The following is an 8500-nucleotide window of genomic DNA, read 5'->3' as shown; positions in this document are numbered from 1 at the left end:
AACACAAGCATTCTTAGGTGTTGTGGGTTTCTGGAGGATGCATATTACAAACTACAGTCTGATTGTAAGCCCTCTCTATCAGGTGACCTGGAAGAACGATTTCAAATGGGGCCCTGAGCAACAACAAGCCTTTGAATGAATTAAACAGGAAATAGTCCATGCAGTTGTCCTTGGGCCAGTCCAGGCAGGACCAGATGTAAAAATTGGCAGTGTATGAAGGAGTTCGAGCTGCTTCAGAAGTGATTGGCACTGAAGCACAGCTCTTCCTTGCACCCCAACTGCCGGTGCTGGGCTGGATGTTCAAAGAGAGGGCCCCCTCTACACATCATGCAACTGATGCTATGTGGAGTAAGTGGGTCACACTGATCACACAGTGGGCTCGAATACGAAATCCCTGTCGCCCAGGAATTCTGGAAGTGATCATGGACTGGTCAGAAGGCAAAGATTTTGGAATGTCACCAGAGGAGGAGGTGATGCATACTGAAGAGGCCTCACTGTATAATAAACTACCGGAATGTGAGAAGCAATATGCCCTGTTCACTGATGGGTCCTGTCACACTGCAGGAAAGCATCAGAGGTAGAAGGCTGCTCTATGGAGTCCTACACGACGAGTCGAAGAAGCTGCCGAAGGACAGGGTGAATTGAGCCAGTCTGCAGAGGTGAAAGCCATCCAGCTGGCTTCGGACATTGCTGAATGAGAAAAGCGCCCGATGCTCTTCCTCTATACTGACTCATGGATAGTGACAAATGCCCTGCAGGGGTGGTTACAGCAATGGAAGCAGAGCAACTGGCAGCACAGAGGCAAACCCATCTGGGCTGCCCCATTGTGGCAAAATATTGCTGCCCAACTAGAGAACCTGGTTGTAAAAGTACGTCACATAGATGCCCGCGTACTCAAGAGCTGGGCTTCTAAAGAACATCAGAACAACCAGCAGGTGGATCAGGCTGCTAAAACTGAAGTGGCTCAGGTAGATCTGGACTGGCAAGATAAGGGTGAATTATTTATAGCTCAATGGGTCCCTGACACCTCAGACCATCAAGGAAGAGACGCAACATATAGATGGGCTCGTGTCCAAGGGGTGGACTTGACCGTGGACGCTATCACACAGGTCATCCATGAATGTGAAATATGTGCTATGATCAAGCAAGCCAAGCTGTTAAAGCCTCTGTGGTATGGAGGACGTTGGCTAAAATAAAAATATGGGGAGGCCTGGCAGATTGACTACACCACACTCCCACAAACCCACCAAGGCAAGTACCATGTGCTTACAATGGTGGAAGTAACCATCGGATGGCTGGAAACACATCCTGTGTCCTGTGCCACTGCCTGGAACACTATCCTGGGTCTTGAAAAGCAAGTCCTGTGGCGACACAGCACCCCAGAAAGAATTGAGTCAAACAAGGGGACTCATTTTTGGAACAACCTCATAGACACCTGGGCCAAAGAGCATGGCATTGAATGGGTGTATCACATCCCCTACCATGCACCAGCCTCTGGGAAAACTGAAAGATACAATGGACTGTTAAAGACTACACTGAGAGCAATAGGTGGTGGGACCCTCAAACATTGGGATACGCATTTAGCAAAGGCCACCTGGTTAGTTAACACTAACCAATGGGGGTCTGCCAATCGAGCTGGCCCTGCCCATTCAAAACTTCTATGTACTGTAGAAGGGGATAAAGTCCCCATAATGCTCACGAAGAATATGTTGGGGAAGACAGTCTGGGTTACTCCTGCTTCAGGCAAAGACAAACCCACCAGCGGGATTGCTTTTGCTCAAGGACCTGGGTGCACTTGGTGGATAATGCAGAAGGATGGGACAGTCCAATGTGTACCTCAAGGGGATTTGATTTTGGGTGAGAATAGCCAATGATTTAAATTGTATGATGTTAATTGCTACATAATAATGCATGTCTTCACTATGATGACTGCTATATGCCATAACAATGGTATTACAGTAAGAATTATTCAGATTAATGAAGAATGAACTTTGATGAAACTGAGCAAGGTGCAGAGGTGATGAAACCAGAACTGGCTTCAGCAATGAGTGCCCAGCCAATTCCTCAACTTTCACATCTTCCACCTGCAGACCATGAGCACGGACCACACCAGATACATCACCTATGTATGCATGCAACAATCCAACAACACACACCATCTCCCCTGCCCTGAGAGACTGTTATGACAGAAAGAGCCTAAAAGTCATGGACTAAAAGAACTCAATGGAACATTTCGTGGACATTGATGAACATTTTACAGACATTTCACAGGGGTTGTCCATTGACTAAGGGAATGATATTTGTGTATATATATCAAAAGACAGGAAAAGTGGTGGTGATTAGTAACAATGTATTGGGAAGTGTGGCACCTGGGCATGATATATATGGTATAGAATAAGGGGTGGATACTGTCCTGCTTTCAGCAGGGATAAAGCTAATTTTCTTCCTAGCGGCTGGTATAGTGCTAGGCATAGCTTTGGACATAGGTATATAGCGGTATAGTTTTGGATTTAGGATGAGAATAATGTTGATAACACACTAATATTTTAGTTGTTGCCAAGCAGTCAAGGACTTCTCAACTTCTCATACTGCCCTGCCAACAGGAATGCAGGTGGGCACCCAAGAAGCTGGCAGCGGGCAGAGCCACGACAGCTGATCCACACTGACCAAAGGCATATTCCATACCATATGACATCATGCTCAATATATAACTGGGAGGTTGGCCAGGAGGTGGGTCAGCTCAGGAACTAGCTGAGCATTGGCTTTTGGTAGTGAGAAATTGTGCTGTTCATCACTTGTTTTGTATATTCTGTTATGGTTATTATTGTTGTTGTTGTTATTATCTTTGTTTTCTGTCCTATTAAACTGTCTTTATCTCAACCCATGAGTTTTAATTTTCTTTTTCCTTTTCAATTCTCTCCCCCATCTCACTGGGAGGGGGAGTGAGCGAATGGCTGTGTGGTTGTTCTACCTGCTAGCTGGGTTAGACTACGACAAATAAACTTCTATCAAAAACAAGGTATAAAAAGAAAAGTTTTGACAGACTGGACTTTCTGGGGAACAGCTCTTTGAAAAAAGTTTGATTGCTTCTACCAGCTCCATCAGAATCAAATCTCTCTGCTGCCTTGTGAACAAGAAGCTACACTTAGTCTTCAGTAAACATGTGAGACCTGCAGCACTTTACACAGAGCATCAGAAGCCAGTGAAGACAGGAAAATACTGTTATCCCAGTGAAAGTTATAGTAGAGCAGAGCTCTTTCATTAACAGTTTGTAATTCCCCATGACCCAGAACCTGCGGCCTTAGGAAGATATAAATTTGTCTAAGAGACAAATGTCTTTGATGAAGACAGAGAGGACTAAGAAAGGAAAAAAAAAAAGTTGCAGTAAAACATTAATCACTACAGTTATACAGCTCACGAGCTGCTATCTTTTGGAGCCTTTCTGAGACACCCCTTTGATGTCTTGAAAGTAGAGGACATGCATGACACAAAGACCTTTGGCTACATTTCTGCACAAGGTAAGTGCTGACTGTGATTTTAAGGCTCTTACTGCTGTATCTGCCTGGGAAGACTTTAGTGTAACGAAGAACCAGTAGCTGTTGATTCTGCAACAAAAATAGCCTAAAACCTGAGATGAAATAAGTTCACCTCTAAATCTTTTGAATGCTAGTCCTGTTTTTTCAGGGCTATGTAATAATGCTAATCTGATCTTTCTTTCATTGAAGAGGATGTAGGGGAACAGTGTGGAATGCTTTATTGCTTACGGACAACATTTCACACTTCTAATAAATTTTTGTGTAATTATGTTTTATATATAAATTGAGGTTTACGACATCCTAAAATATTCAGTATTAATCAAATGAAATGCTGTTAAATGCCTGAGAGAAAATACTACTTGTAACTGTCAAATTCCCAATAAAGAGCATTAAAAAAAAAGCATTGGAGATTGAATCACCCTTTAAATTCACTCTGAATCTTAGCACAGATAGTCTAAGAGGCTCTGAAGCTAGGCTTCTGCTTTGACCCATCGTTTGCTGAAGAGGTAGTGGACTAATGGATGTGGCACTCACCTGAAAACCTCCACATCTGAATTTCACATTTCAGCTCCCGAGTTCTCTTGAGATCTGATCTTCTTCCTGTTTACACCTTTCAAATAGATTCACATGGCTTAATGAAAATGTAAGAGTATTTACATCTGTGGAAATGAAATGTGATTTTTTTTTTTAATACATAAATGTATTTAAATAAATTGTGAAAATATTTTCACAAGAAAAAAAGCAAGCAGGGAAAAGAAGCAAGGGCAACGAAGGCCAGACAATGAAGACAAAAGTAAGATCAACTATTTTACATGACAGCATAAAATCAAAGGTCCCCTTTTATACTTTTTTCTGAAATAATTCTTCTTTTCAGTTTGGAATTCTGAATTTATTTTTCAGTTTGGAAAAGAAAAAACTGCTGTGAATACTACTTCCCAAAATACCCACCAAGATAACCTGATTCTGCTTTTCCCCTGGAATTTCTGAGTGCTGCCCTTATTCAGTAATAAGGCTGAGCCTGTTTTCCTACTTCTCTTAAGTACTGCAGAGACCAATGTTTGTCTACGTATTACAAGCCTGGGAGAAGCTTGCAGTTTTGAACTGTTTGTTGCAGGAGTAATAATTGTTAATTATGGTGAAAGGTCACTGTAAACGTTCTATTAAGTGAGGCAGCTCTTTGAGGAGGACCAAAGTGTACCTCTCATGCCAGGGTGGGAGGAATAATGGAAGAGGCATTTGGCTATGTTAATCTGGTTACAAGCTTTATCAAGTCCTGCTTTTGTCTCCTTAATTTTGAAAAACATTCATTATATGACAGGCAAACATGTCAGGCAAATGTAACCTGGCATCCAGTCTTCTGTCAATGCAGGCAGGAGTGTAGGTGTTAGGTTTTAACAGGTTGACTAGACATGAAAAAAAGGAGAAACTCTCTTGTTACTCTAATTGAGTAAGTTTGCCCATTCCTCACTTCAATTTATCAACGCGCAGAGAAGAGAGAAGCAGAGAGACAGTTCTCTTGTAGCTAACCTATTTTTCATTCCCCTCAGAAGATGAGGAAATCTTCCATGCTTCATCCTTTATCTGCAGAAATGCAGTAATTGCCACATACCTCAAAAGACCTTTGACCTATTCCTCTAGCAACTGAGTAAGCTTCTTCCCCAGCAATGTCATTGACTCTTGACCTAGGAGATGGAAACTTACACTCCACCACCACCAGGTTATTTAGAACCACCTTTGTCAACACAATAATAAATGCCTCTGTGGTGGGTTAACCCTGGCTGAAGGCCAGGTGCCCACCAGAGCCGCTTTCTCACTCCCCTCATTCACCAGACAGGGGAGAAAAGGCATAACGAAATGCTTGTAGGTCGAGATAAGGACAGGGAGAGATCACTCACTAATTATCATCACGAGCAAAACAGACCAAACTTAGAGAGGGAATTCATCTAATTTATTACTAGGCAAAACAGAGTAGAGGAATGAGAAAATAAAATCAACTCTTAAAACACTTCCCCCCACCCCTCCCATCTTCCCGGGCTCAACTTCACTCCCGGCTTCAACCTTTCCCCCCTCAGCAGCACAGGGGGACGGGGAATGGGGGTTACGGTCAGTTCATCACATGTTGTTTCTGCCGCTTCTTCAGCCTCAGGGGGGACTCCTCTCATCGTTCCCCTGCTCCAGCATGGAGTCCCTCTCACGGGGTGCAGACCTTCAGGAGCAAACTGCTACAGCGTGGGATCCCCCATGGGGTCACAAGTCCTGCCAGCAAACCTGCCCTGGCGTGGGCTCCCCTCTTCACGGGTCCACCGGTCCGGCCTGGAACTTGCTCCAGTGTGGGCTTCCCACGGGCCACAGCCTCCTTCAGGTGCCTCCACCTGCTCCAGCGTGGGGTCCTCCACGGGCTGCAGGTGGAATCTCTACACCCCCTCATCCTTCCTCCATGGGCTGCAGGGGGACAGCCTGCTTCACCATGGTCTTCACCATGGGCTGCAGGGGGATCTCTGCTCCGGCGCCTGGAGCACCTCCTGCCCCTCCATCCGCACTGACCTTGGTGTCTGCAGAGTTTTCTTACATCTTCTCAGTCCTCTCTCCGGCTGTAAAAGCTCTCCCTAACTGGTTTTTTTTCTGTCTTAAATATGTTATCACAGAGGCGCTGATTGGCTTGGCCTTGGCCAGCGGCGGGTCCGTCTTGGAGCCGGCTGGCATTGGGTCTGTCAGACACAGGGGAAGCTTCTAGCAGCTTCTCACAGAAGCCACCCCTGTAGCCCCCCCGCTACCAAAACCTTGCCACGCAAACCCAACACAGCCTCAGTACTGCCCACTTTGAAGACATCCCTGGGTTGCCATGAGCTAGTGTCGGGGGCTGTGAGATAAGGCAGAGTTCTTCAGCACTTCAAGATAAGCTCAGAAGATCTGGCAAGACTAAGAACCAAACAAAGTCAAGGTCTAAAACCCAAGTTCTCCATGTTCTCTCCAAGTAGTTTAACCCAAGAGAAAGATTCAGTTGAGTTGTCCTGACACCATGTCCTGTGCTTCGTCTTCTAGTTAGCACTAGCTCATTTTCATTATATTTCTTTCATTATTTTTTTCCATTAAGTCACCGACTGTATCTAAATGAAGTGCTTTTACATTATATAAAGAAATTCTGGTGCCTTTACCTCTCTCACACAAACCTCAACGTAACAATCCTGTAGGTCTAATCCTGTAAACCTTAATAGGAGAAACATACCACTACACAAGATAATTCCTGCTAATAAAACATGTCTCTGTCCATAGGATTATCTTTCAAAACTCCAGTTTCTAAGAGTATCTGATTGCATTTAATAACTTTCTGCTACAGCAGCATACAGTTAATTTCTCAGTTTCATTACTTTAAAACTTAAAATATCAGTATTTCAATTCTACATACACCAGTATTTTTGAACTAATAGTTTGGTCCAGAAAAGGTTGAAAATCCAGATTTAGGCAGGATAAAATTAAGGTTCTGTAATAAAAACAAGCACAGGTTGGTCACCAACCAAAACAAAATCTGTAAGGAGCAGACAATGCTACTTTATTTAAGAACACAAATAAAAATAAAGTGCAGGCCTTTTGACGTCAGTATTTCTGTATTTGTTGATTTCTGTCAAGCCATTCAGACTGATGCCTTTTTGAAAGTATACTTAATTTAATTTAACAAGTTCATATTGTTTCTCCTGACAAGAAGTGCAAAATAATTAGAACAGGGGGAGCAAGGAGTAAATAATAAACTTGAAAATTAACAAAATTCCAGGACGTTCAGCCCTCTGTAGGATGCTAAGCTTTTGTTCCCTGTGCAAATAGCTCTAATCCATAACACTTTACAAGTGAATGTCAGTTGAAATCATTCAGTTAATTTGGGATATGATTTCATCACCATTCACGATACGTTCAGGAATCAAACTGCAGCCAAAAGGTAGGTGTACTTGTGATAGCCCATCCAGTTGAACTGATGTCTTTACCACAGAGTTAGTTAAGTAGTTATACAAGATAAAATGATACCTACATCATATTATAGGGAGGAGCTCTGACAAAACTGCTCATTTGCATGTCATCATCTGATCTTTACTCAGTGAATTATATGAAAACTCCTGGTCTGGCTTTGATGGCAAGGCATTCGAACATTTCACTAGAAATATCCTGACACAGATATAATCTTAATCTGCATCATGATGGAACTAAATAACACTGGGAGAAGACCAGCTTTCTGATGATTTTCATTAGGGTGATATACCTCACTCTTTAAGCAGCACGTGTATTTTCAGACTATTGCCACAAGTTACCCCTAGCTTCTTGTCTTGTGCAATCTAATGCAGAGTTTCATCTTGCCCCTGAAGTCCAAACATTATCTGATTAGATTTAAGAAAAAAATAGAAGCTTTAGTATAATTTGCTAATCAGCTGTGCATCATAAAGTTATCATGGACTTTCTTCTGCAACTGGGAGGGGAAATACAGTTATCATTCTGGTGTCTAACCCTCACATCTGCACCAGTCCTTTGCTAGTGTGAATTGAGGATAAAGGATGATATACGTTTTAAGCCAGCCTGTGAATACGGTTAAGGAATTACTGTTTAGAGAGAGAGTATGGTGTTCTACAGCATTAGTGGGGTTTTTCTGTTACATTATTTTTACAATAGGACATATCCTTTTCATGCTGAAGACATTTTCCTTTCTGATATATCAAAATCAAACATTATTTGGAAGAATACTTTCTTATTAGAAAAGGCATCGAAGCTTGGAGAAATTATGCCTCAAAAGATCTATTTTCCTGGATACACACTGGGGTAAGAATGACAGAAACTTATTATTATTTAATATATTTGAAGACATTCTAATGCCTTTGAATATATAAACCATTTAAGAACACATATAATTGGTTCCTATTTCTCTATTTCTGTCAGGAAAATGTGACATCTAAGTTTTTACAATCAAAGCTAAAAGACGAATT

This window comes from Grus americana, chromosome 2, assembly GCF_028858705.1.
Source record: "Grus americana isolate bGruAme1 chromosome 2, bGruAme1.mat, whole genome shotgun sequence".
Taxonomy (NCBI): domain Eukaryota; kingdom Metazoa; phylum Chordata; class Aves; order Gruiformes; family Gruidae; genus Grus; species Grus americana.
Note: the sequence above shows the minus strand (reverse complement) of the source record.